Genomic DNA, 12,081 nt, shown 5'->3' on the forward strand with positions numbered 1-12,081 from the left:
CAACTATAGTTACAGAATTGAACCTTTTATATTATTTTTGATAGTCACAACATGGTTATCCATTTTGGCATGAGTAATGTGGGATAACATTGCATCCTCTCACACCATGTTGGTCAATAAATATAGGTTAAAATTCAGAGAGGCATAAATACAATATCACAACTCTAACTAATGGAATTATTGCACTATTGGAAAGGTATTCAAGTGTAGAGTGGTGTATTAAGGTGAAACGATTAAGAAAGAAATTTTAACACATAAAAATTCATTTAAGGAATAAAAATGGCAGTTGGAGGTTTTATACGTTAATTCTCCAAACTGGGCCCATTTGATTAAACTACACTTGCATGTTAATTCCTTTAATTTTTCAAGCATAAAATAATGAAGATAGATGACAAGCATTGTAATGGTCTATTGTAAATCACCTAGCAAGTAAATATTTTTCAATTTTTTTATGGTTTATTACCAACTCTTAATGAATAAGTAGTTGTTTTTTAAAAGGTAACATTGAATGAAAACTTTCGTAGAGCCTTAGATACTAAAATAATATTAACCCAAAGCCTCTCTTTTAGTGCCACAATCAACAAATTGTTTACCCTTGAAAGAAGATTTCTTGACTACCAATTTCCCTTTATAATCATAGTAAAAAAGGTAATTCATTTTCCATAGGAGTTAATACAACTCATTTGATTAGTGTCATGACCCCCACATCAGTTAGTTAATAAATATGCTCTTTAAATATAATGACTAAAAAAAAATTCTTAGATCATAGCTCAAAAAACCAATTTAGTGGAAATTCTAACATCGTTAGATCCTATATTGGTACTTATTTTTGGTGATGTCTTTGGCACCTCTTGTAAACTACTCTTCAACCAAAAATTTCAAATTAAGGACCATATTGTTGTTGCAACCTTTCACAATGCAAACCAAAATAAATTTCACAAACCCTTACAAATTCTATAAATATGCAAGACCTCACCTTTTGTAGCATTTTCATCATGGATTAATTAGTGATGAAGGATCAAAATGACTTATTATCCGAAATTTTCACGTTTCTTTCACTATCAAGCCCCTCATTAATATTCTAGAGTGCCATGATGTGATTCCCCTAGATTGTGTTGACCATATATTGTGTCATACCTATCAATATAAGTGAGATGCACCATAGAATGGTAGGATTTACACTGATACCCACACTAAGGAAAATAAGGAACACAATTCCCATTTCATATTCATTCCATCTTCTATAAAAAAAAATACTCTAAAACATGTCCCTACCATTAAAATTTGAACCCTCTATATAATTTGTACAACTGAGGAAAACATTTCGCATCCCACATCTAGTCACAGTATGTGATTGTTGTTATACTCCTACATGAATGTTTTCCACAATACTCATAACCTTGGAATTAAACTTAATTCAAGACCCATTAATCTTATGATGTGATTTCCTGTCTTTATCACCCCATTGTATTTCCTCTCTCTTATGGAGATAGTAAATGTTGAGTCCTAGATTAAAAAATATATTGAAGATGGTTGCATATAACCCATCACTTATCATTTTTATTTTTTAACCATCATACATCTCAATCAAGAGAAAAACTAATATCATATAGTTACTGATGAAAGGAATCACAATAAAAAAAACATCCAAGAATTGATATCCATTACCCTACATCAAAACACTTATTAATCGCCATCATAATGCTTAATATTGCAAAAAAATGATTAATGTCCAAATATCACAAAGTTGAAATGATTCCCTTCAATAGTTCAAAAAAACCTTGAAAGTAAGATTTTGGAATTTATCACGAGATTTTGATGCATTTTGGTATATCCAAGAACTTTACTACAATTATGTGCTTCATCAATGATATATTTCACAATCACCTTTGTCATTTTGTGGTATTCTAACTCATGGTCTTCTTGATCATCATCTAAAGCTCAAAGCACCATGTAGCATGTGCAAATTGTCAAAGAATTGTTATGTGTATCCATAGGTTAAAAAGAGGTATTTCATTAGAAAAACATCAACCTAGTATTTATTGTTTCTCATTGATAGAGTGTGCACCCACGTTTACCATGAAATTTATAAACAATCCCAAATTTGCCAATTCTAGTTTCTTCTAAAAAAATTAAGATCTTTATTGCTAGCCATAACTCTTAATGAAAGCTCATCAAACTAATTTCTAACATTTACTAGTTGTTACAATAGCTCTATGATATTTTTACCTCAAAATGTACTTTTGTAGAAAATAGTCCCTTCAAAAGGAATAAGGAAATGATTCATTAAGATATATTTCCTAGTTTCACCAATCTTCATCAAGAATTTGAGATCAAAATAGATGGCAAGATTAGATGGATGGGACACCATGTTCCATATCAATTTGTAAAACTATTTTTTTCCAAATGAATTTTAAAAACAACAAGAAGGAATTATGCATTGGTTTAGTATCTCAAATATTAGTCCAATTATCATGTTAGGAAGGGTATAATCAGGGAAAATGTTAAGGATGAAAAATTATCTTAAAGTTTAAAAACATTGGTGAATCTCACTAGTTACTATTATGCAAACTATCAAATGTTTATTGATGTATTTGTAAATTATTCAAATTTATAATAATTTGATATATACTCTCTATATAATGTTGGAAATTTTTAAGGTGAAATAATTTTATATTGTAAAAGTTGGGCAGATAATTTTTATAGCAAATGGAAAGTAGTGAATCTTTCTTTGGAACCATTATGGAAAATTGGCCCACTTGCGAATATTAGCCCCTAAATTTTCCATGGATATAATTTTGTGCATCTATGTTCATCCATTTCTTCTTAATGTTTTTTATAAAATATGCATGGTGAGTTCCATTTAATTTATACTTCATTTATCCAATAATTTCGCTTCGTCATTTACAACAAGATAGGTACATCTAAAAAAGTTTTTGATCTCCTCAACTATCTTCTAGTACATGTTGAAGTTTATAAGTTTACTTAGTTAGAAACCCTCCATGCACTTTATCTGATTTATTCCTACCTACTTGTTATTTTCCTCAACAAGTTATTTACAATGTAAATACTGAAAATAAACACTAGTGCATGCTCAACATATTACAAATCAGCAACTAAAAGAAATAAGAACAAACACATCATATGAGACCATTATTTTTGGACTAATGTCCCCGGAAAAATGCAATGTGGGAAAATCAGTTCAGCTATCTGAGGGCTCTCTTATTAAGAAATATCAGAGTACAATCTAGGTGTTGAAACTAGCCTACCCAACAGACAATTTCCTTAGCCGTAATACCTCTTCGTTTCTGGCAAGTCTACTAGCTGAAACCTTGGATAATCCTTTTGACATCTACTCAGCACCAATCTACCCCAGAAACCCCAGCGTTTGACCAATTTGGATTACGGCAGCCTCTCCTAGCCCAACGTTGGCCCTGTGTCAGCCCCAGGAGGCCCTACGTCAGCTCTCTGAGCCTCTGCGTCAGCTACGCTAGCCTCTCTGGTGCTCTGCGCAGCACTTAGTTGCCTCTGTGTGGCCCTGCGTGAGCATTGGCTGCTCCTGCATCACTCTCTCTGGCTGCTCTGCTGCTCTCCCAGCACTATCTCTGCTTATCTTTCTCTTTGTACTCAATTCCCCTCAGCTGCTCTCCAATCACTAATTCTATCTCTCTTAGCAAACCCCGCACTAGAGAATAGAATGACTGATCACTCTAGTGTATTCTCCAAGTGACCCTCAAGCCTCCTCTTATACTTTTCTTGTTGACATCTCAACGGTCGAGATTAAGTACCCAATCAATGTTTAAGATTAGATCTGGCTTGATCCATGTCTTTTGGACCACTCTAACACAAATTCATATTAACACACATTAATATTTTATTTTCCCTAAGTTTAGACTTGGGGACTCCATTAAAAATATTAATTATTTTAATATCTCCTGATCTATTTGGAATCTTCCCAAACCCTTTTTGGGTATTGAAGATTTCATCTGCCCCAACCTCTCCACCAAATTTCGTGGCTAGAGTACATCTGATGCTACCCCAAATCAACACTCTTTCTTAGCGAGGACTATGCTCTAGCAATACTCCTCACTAAGTATTACTCTGATCATTCAGCATTGGTACCTGTGCTAATGCTAGGCCTTCTTTCCCAACATCCTATGCATTGCTTCCTCATTCCCTTGGTTCTGCCACTTCCACTACTGCATCTATACGACAACTTGCTCTCCATCCATGTTGTTGCTGGTCCTTTCTCCCAGTGTTGCATCCGCACTGCACCTCCTCTCATCATGCTGCATTGTGCTGCCTACTGTTGCACTGCAACTCAGTTACTGAGAAGTAAGTAATTAATCTCCCAATTGACATCCCTGTTGAGCTAGAGACACCCATTGATGCTAAAGCTCCCTCTGATGCTGACAAGTGCTCCCTCTCTGACCTCTGTGCTACTGCAACAATTCCGTGCATCTCTCACTGTTTCACACATCTTTGTGCGTTCCTACACTAGTGCAACACTCTTGTGCTTCTCACACTGCTACAACTAGGTAGCTCTGTGCTATCTCAGGACTCCTACACTGTAGCTCTCTCTCCCACTCCATCTGCATTCGTCTCTACTCATCCAGCTAGTCATACTACTCCTTGTTGGGGCTCACATAATAAGGTCTAATCCAAGAGACTGGGTACCTCCAGGATCCCGCCCCTCATCACCTATAGTTTATCTGACTATAGCTCAATGTCTCCCCACTTCCACTCAAGTGGTGCGTTTGCACTCATGGCATAGTCATCGTTTGTCAAAACTTCCTTCTCTACTCATGTTGGTGTTTCCTTAGTCTCGGAAGACTCTCCCTTACTCCTCTTCCTTGGACATTGGGTCGCATAATGACCCAGCTCCCCACAGTGGAAGCACTTGATCTTGGAGATATCTTTCTTCTTTCGATTTTCCTACTTTCCCTCAGATGCTAGGGCCACATCTTCCTCCTCCTTCTTCACTTTGATCCCCTTGCTGTTGCTACCTGTCTTCAACTACCATCTGATCTCTTCCTGGCGAAGAGCTGCCCACATCTCGTCCCAAGGTGGAATTATCCCTCTGCCTAATATACTCTGGACAAACACTTCCAAGTAGCCTGAGATAGCCTTCACGGTTTTCCTCACCATTAGCTCCTGATCTAGTGTCTCCCCTATAATAGTCAAATGATCTTGGATCTCATTCAATCTTCCGAGGAAGGTGTCAATCGGTTGTCATTTGTTCATCTAATACAACCTCATCTGATTCTCGAGAAACATTATTCTCTACACAGAAGTATGCTGATATAACTTCTTGAGAGCCTCCCACATCTCAAATTTCATTTCCTTCTCACCTATATGTGGTACCACGTGATCCTTGACCCCATAAAGTATCATGCACTTGGCCCTAACCATCACCTCCTCGTACTTGTCATTATCACTGGGGTCGATTGGGATAGCTATTACCTTCAAGGCGAAGTTCTTAACACGATTCCTATCAAGCACTGATAAGATTCTGGTGTTCCAGACTACGAAATTTGATGCTCCGTCCAGTTTATCCTCGTCTCTCACCTCGTGTAGTGACATGATGCTCCTCTACTTCCCTTCTGGAAGTTCTCTGTTCGACTCCTCCGGGTCTTTAGTTCCCGTCTAGAAGTTCTCTTCCAGACTCCCTCTAAGTCCTGATTTCCCTCTTGGAAATCCTTTTTTCACTTGTCGAGATGCCCCCTACTCTGATCATCTTGTGCAACTGCACTGCTAATCCAGGTTCCTCGGCTAGAAACCCTTGGCAACAACTCCTTTGGCCTTGCTCTCTCAGGTACTGTTCTGACTACAGTACCTCACCAGCTCCACTCTGCAATATTCCTGCAACCTTCTAGACCCAACAACTGCCTCTTTGTGAACTATATTAGCCCCTCTCTACCTCACGTTGGCTCTGCGTCACTCCAGATGGATCTGCGTCAACCCTCGGATGCCCTACGTCAACCCTTTGGCCCTCTACATCAGCAATGCTGGGATTTTTGGGGCTATGCGCAACTCTCAGCTTCCTCTGCATGGCCCTGGCTAGCTCTCTGTCACATTCCTTAGGTTCGGTGTTACTAGAAATAGCTTCGGTCACCTCAGGACAACTGATTTTGCTACTATTGCTCTGCTTGGCTGATTTATTTTAGTCCTCCTGTGATTTGCAATCACGCTTTGATACCATGTTGAAGTTTCTAAGTTTACTTAGTTAGAAACCCTCCATGCACTTGATCTGATTTATTCCTACCTACTTGTTATTCTCCTTAACAAGGTATTTACAATGTAAATACTAAAAATAAACATTAATGCATGCTCAACATATTACAGATCATTAACTAAAAGAAACAAGAACAAACACACCATATGAGACCATTATTTTTGGATTAATGTCACCACAAAAACCCAATATGGGAAAACCAGTGCAACTATCCTAGGGTTTTCTTATTAAGAAATATCAAAGTACAATCTAGGTGCCAAAATTAGCCTACCCAATAGAGAATTTCCTTAGCAGTAATACCTCTCCATTTCTGGCAAATCTACTGGCTGAAGCCCCAGATAATCCTTCTGGAAACTACTCAGCATCAATCTTCCCTAGAAACCCCAGCGTCTGCCCAATCTGGACTGCTTTAGCGTCTCCTAGCCCAGCGTTGGCCTTACGTCAGACCCAGAAGGCCCTGCTTCAGCTCTTTGAGCCTATGTGTTAGCTACGTTGGCCTCTCTGGTGCTCTGTGCAACCCTTAGCTACCTCTGTGTGGCCCTGTGTGAGCACTAGCTGCTCCTACGTCACTCTCTCTAGCTATTCTACTGCTCTCCTGACACTATCTCTGCCTCTCTATCTCTCTGTACTCAATGCACCTCAGATGCTCTCCGGTCACTATTTCTATCTCTCTTAGCAAACCATGCTCTAGAGAATAGAATTACTAATCACTCTGGTGTATTCTCCAAGTGACCCTCAAGCCTCCTCTTATACTTTTCCTGTTGTCATCTCAACGACTGAGATTAAGTCCTTAATCAATGGCTAAGATTATATCTAGCTTGATCCATGTCTTTTGGACCACTCTAACACAGGTTCATATTAATACATATTAATATTTTATTTTCCCTAAGTTTAGACATAGGGATTCCATTAGAAATATTAATTATTTTAATATTTCCTGATTTATTTAGAATCTCCCCAAACCCTTTCTGGGTATTGGAGATCTCATGTGCCCCAACCTCTCCACAAAATTTCGTGGCTAGAGCACATCTAATGCTACCCCAAATCAACAGTACATGTATTCATTATTTTATATTTTGCATTCACTACATAAGAATACAAGAAAAATATGTTTGAAATGAATTATTTAATTAAAGTATTTGTTTAATCATTATTACATCCTACAAATATAAAAAAAATCACCACCATCAGACTACACTATCTACGATGGTTAGTATTGTAGCTAGACATTATATGACATAAAGTTCATTGAATGTTGCTATGAAAAGATTATACGTTCTGATATGGTGGTTGCTTTTCACTCTCTAAGATGTTGAAACATGTACAATATTATATATTAGTTAATCTTCCACAAATATGTAGAGAATTTTCCCCTTATTCCTCTATGTGTAGCCATGTTATCATCTCTAAGTATAGAATTCAAAAGGATTAGCCACTTCCCATTATATATTCCCATTTGGAACCCATCTTAATGGGATACATTAGCAACCTACCTAAGATTTTCTTCAAGAATAACCACGTTTATGTGTCAATTTGTTCTTCTTTTGTTTAAATGACCCTTATCATTTTTGATAAAGAGACCATCATTGGTTCTCAAGTTGTATATTAATTATTTTTATAGGCCTATACGTGTTTGTGGCTTCTATGTACCATTATATCAATCATGGACTCCCACATTACCAACCATGTTTGGAAATAAATATAGAATTTGTTTGGATTCTAATTACAATTTTTAATAGCTTTTCACTGTCAAATAGATGTTCGAATAGAGGTTTTTAATCACAATGTTGTTTAATTCTTTCGAGGTCATTATATCAAGAACAATAATTGTGAAAATTATCCTCACATTCTATAATAGATTTATAATTGAATGATGCACCTAAAAACTATTTATTATTGCTTCAGGGTTTGTTATGATTAACTAAATATCCTATTGTTTCTAACAAAACATTCTCACTAGTGAAGAGGATATGAGTAGGAACGCACCTTTAACTGATATTCTTTAACATATATGAACTTGTGAATAACTTAATATAAATATCTCAAACACACACTAGGGAACTCTAAGATCGATGTAGGGATCTCTTTACTTTTCAAGTGTATGAAAATGTTTAAATATATGTACTCAAATAAACACTCTTTACTTTTCAAGTGTATGAAAATGTTTAAATATATTTACTCAAATAAACATCTTGTAGGGAAAGCAACACCAACAACTAAAGACAACTATTTATGGTCAATGAATGATCCTACAATAAGTTTTTGACAATTCCTACAACATGGACATACATACAAAATAAGAAATTCATAATTTAATAATTGTCAATTAGTTGAAGTTTTATTAGCCATATCAATTGGAAGAACACATCCAAATCCTACATGCACAACACTACATTCAAGACTTGCAATGAACAAGACATATTTTTCATCATCCACTTTAGGATCAATTCAACAAGACATCCACTAACTACTTGGTAGGCCACAAGGGAGAACTCCCCACTTAGATGAGATAGATATTATGAGACATTTTTGTTGTCAGCTTCCCACATTTACACAAAAAGGTGCAAAAACATTCATCTACACATGAAGGAACTGATGTCTCTAAAAGAACAATGGAGAAGGTACTTGTTCACATAATCAATTATTAAATATCAAGAATCAAGTAATTTCTAGTATTACCTAATAATTTTATTGAAAATTGATCATTTTTTATTTTATTTTTATACTTAATATAAGAAAAGTAAAAGTCTTCCTTTACCATTTTTTTTTAACATTTTATTTAAGCTATTTTTACCATATGAACATATTACTTCACCAACATACTTTTTTTATATATTTATAAGAAATATTTAAAATATGTTGTAATAAATTGTAAACATAGATATATATATATAAAGCCATAGTCATTTTTCATATAAAAAAAAATAGCAAAACAAAAATAGTTTCCTCCAACTACCATCAAGTTATGAATTTGATCATTTACATGAATTTGATCATTTACATTGAAAGAAGGGACACGATTGATATTATTGCTCCAATAGGAACACTCTAGCCCAATATGATGGAGATGTTATAATGTCCTCTCCTATCATGTTTAACATTTTGACGTGGTCAAATTAAATAAAAAATAAATAGAGATGTTGTAATGTCTTCTCTTGTCCTATTTAACATTTTGACTCACTCAAATTACATAAATAATAATAATAATAATAATAATAAATAAAAAATTAAAATTAAAATAAAATTCAAAAACAAAATTAATAATTTTGATAACCGATAGTTTTCCCTTAGTATTTTTTCCCATTGTATTATTTTCCAATGTCACTTATTTAAACTTGTGCATAATGTTTTAAAAAATCATAATTTTCCAATTTTACCAAATTTATAATCCATGATTAATATTAGTCTCTTCATTTTTACCATGTCTGTTTTCCCAACTAGTTTTACAAGTTTAAAAAGAAAGTTACTTATCTAGAAAGAAGAAAAAATTTAATGATCAATCAAACTAATAAATTGTCCCTCTCCACACAAAATAATAAGATAATATAGGTCTTATTTTATATATCATCTCTAGTTAGGATGGATAAAATATAAAAACCATACGAGAGCACTTTAGACTCTAGTGATTATGATATATTAACAATATTTCATTCTCACTTATGTATATATATGTTTAAATCAAATTGTTAAGAATATGTGAGATGTCATGTATGTAAAGGAGATACGACCAATCCTTGGGTGCGAGGTGGTTGTACATGCTTATTATTCTCTTCAAATCACAAGAAGGTAAGCACCTATCATGAAATAATATTTCAATCTAAAATTTCTCTCATTTTAATTTGAAAAGTTTCAAAATCATTCCCATATAGTTTCAATCACTCCCATATAGGACAATTTTTCAAGGTGCTTCATCTTCCCAAATCACAATTTTTTTTTGACAATGTTTCAAGATCGCTTTTGTACATGAAATATTTTCGAGGTGCTTCATCTTTGCAACGGACTTTTGAAGATATGGAGGTGAATGTTAACATACAAATCAATGAAATGCATAGGTTCTTGTACTGTTCACATACATATACATCATTAAAGTGGGTTGACACTCTAAATGACAACTTTTTGGCTATGTGGTATACTAAAACAATTATGGAATACAAGGAATTTTTATAATCGGAAGGAAATTCAAACCAACATAAGAAAATAATATGATTACTTGATATTCATATTGCTTATGTGTTTTAAATTATTTCCCCTTTACACATAACACTCTTAAATTCAAGGAACATAACAAGGGTTGCAGAAGGTTCATTATGGATATATAACTTTTAGGTCGAATATTATATATTTCAATCTTCACAATATTGAATGCATTTTTCTTCTGAATGATATATATCTCAATTTATGAACCAAATATTATTAGTAGTATTTTTAAATCTTATTAAGATTTTAAATTTAAATAATTATATATTGAAATATTAAATCATGTTATTAAACATCCATTCAATGTTTTTAAATTTATATGATCCATGATTTTTGTTAATTTAGGTGGTTCATGACTTAACCAATACCAATGGGTATTATATTTCAAAAAACATAATAAAATTGATAGTGGGACTATATTTGTGAGGAGCATTAATATTTTGACAGCAATCTAATTGCATACATCAAAATAAATTTTCTCACTTGTTTTCAACCACAAATCTGATACATATATATGGTTGGAAGTAAATCCAACTAATTTTAAAATGGGAGATTATTGTTGAGAGAAACACTTAAAAATCTCTAACAAACCTCAAACCAATCTCTATAATAAATAGTATTCCTAACACCCTCCTATAATGTTTATTTTATATATAGTTATATAGAAAATTTTGATATGGTCTTCATTAACACTTACACCCACTCTGGAATATCGCAGATTGCATTCTTTCTTCACACAACTTTGAGCTTACCACCTGAACCATTTAAGATACCACTGCCTCCAACCATCATTGATGTACTTGTAATGATTAACAATATTGACATACTTCATTATAAAAAATTACATAACTTGTTGAAGTTGTCAAAAAATGTAGTCAAGTAACAAAATGATCCTATGGACATGCTCCCATCTGTGAGATGCAAAAGCTCATTTTATCTTCCAGTTATCTAGGATAGTTTTATGGGTACTGAATTTATTCAGAAGTCAATGATATAGCTTGACGCACTTGACACACATAAATTTACATACACACTAAGATAACCTGAAAAGCGATGAAGAACAACAAGCACCACCATCACATAACATACTAGATATTACCAATTCAATGATGTGTTCTCTCAGCACCAAAGACTGTTAAGAACCATTAGCTTTAACTATGCTACTATGTTGAAGAAGAATGTTAAGAACCATTAGCTTTAACTATGCTACTATGTTGAATAATTAGTTCTTCGTAATATAAATTTTACACATAAAATAAATATTACATGACTACACACAATTTTCCAAAAATCGTTTAACTACTTAACTCTCCATATGAATTTTCTCTAACAAAATTTCCTTATTTAGCTTGTCATATTCCTTCTGCTATAGCTTTAGGCACTACATGGTTGCGTTCACTGATATGAAACAAATTCGGTACATTCATGGCTTTCCTTACTATCAAAGCTACTATAAATCATGACCTTTAATGGAATTTGTTGAAGTCAATTTTGTAAGCCATGCAAGTGACAAGGAATTCAACACTCTTGAACACAAGTGGAATAATCATCTTAAGATGGAGCATACTTAAAGGAATCGAATCAAAGAGGATATGAATTATCGGATTGCCAATAGATAGGGTGACACAAGTGTGCTAAAAAAAACCCAA

This window comes from Pinus tabuliformis, chromosome 5_2 (genome assembly GCF_031772625.1).
Source record: "Pinus tabuliformis cultivar Carrire ecotype Pingquan chromosome 5_2, CPIR1, whole genome shotgun sequence".
NCBI lineage: Eukaryota > Viridiplantae > Streptophyta > Pinopsida > Pinales > Pinaceae > Pinus > Pinus tabuliformis.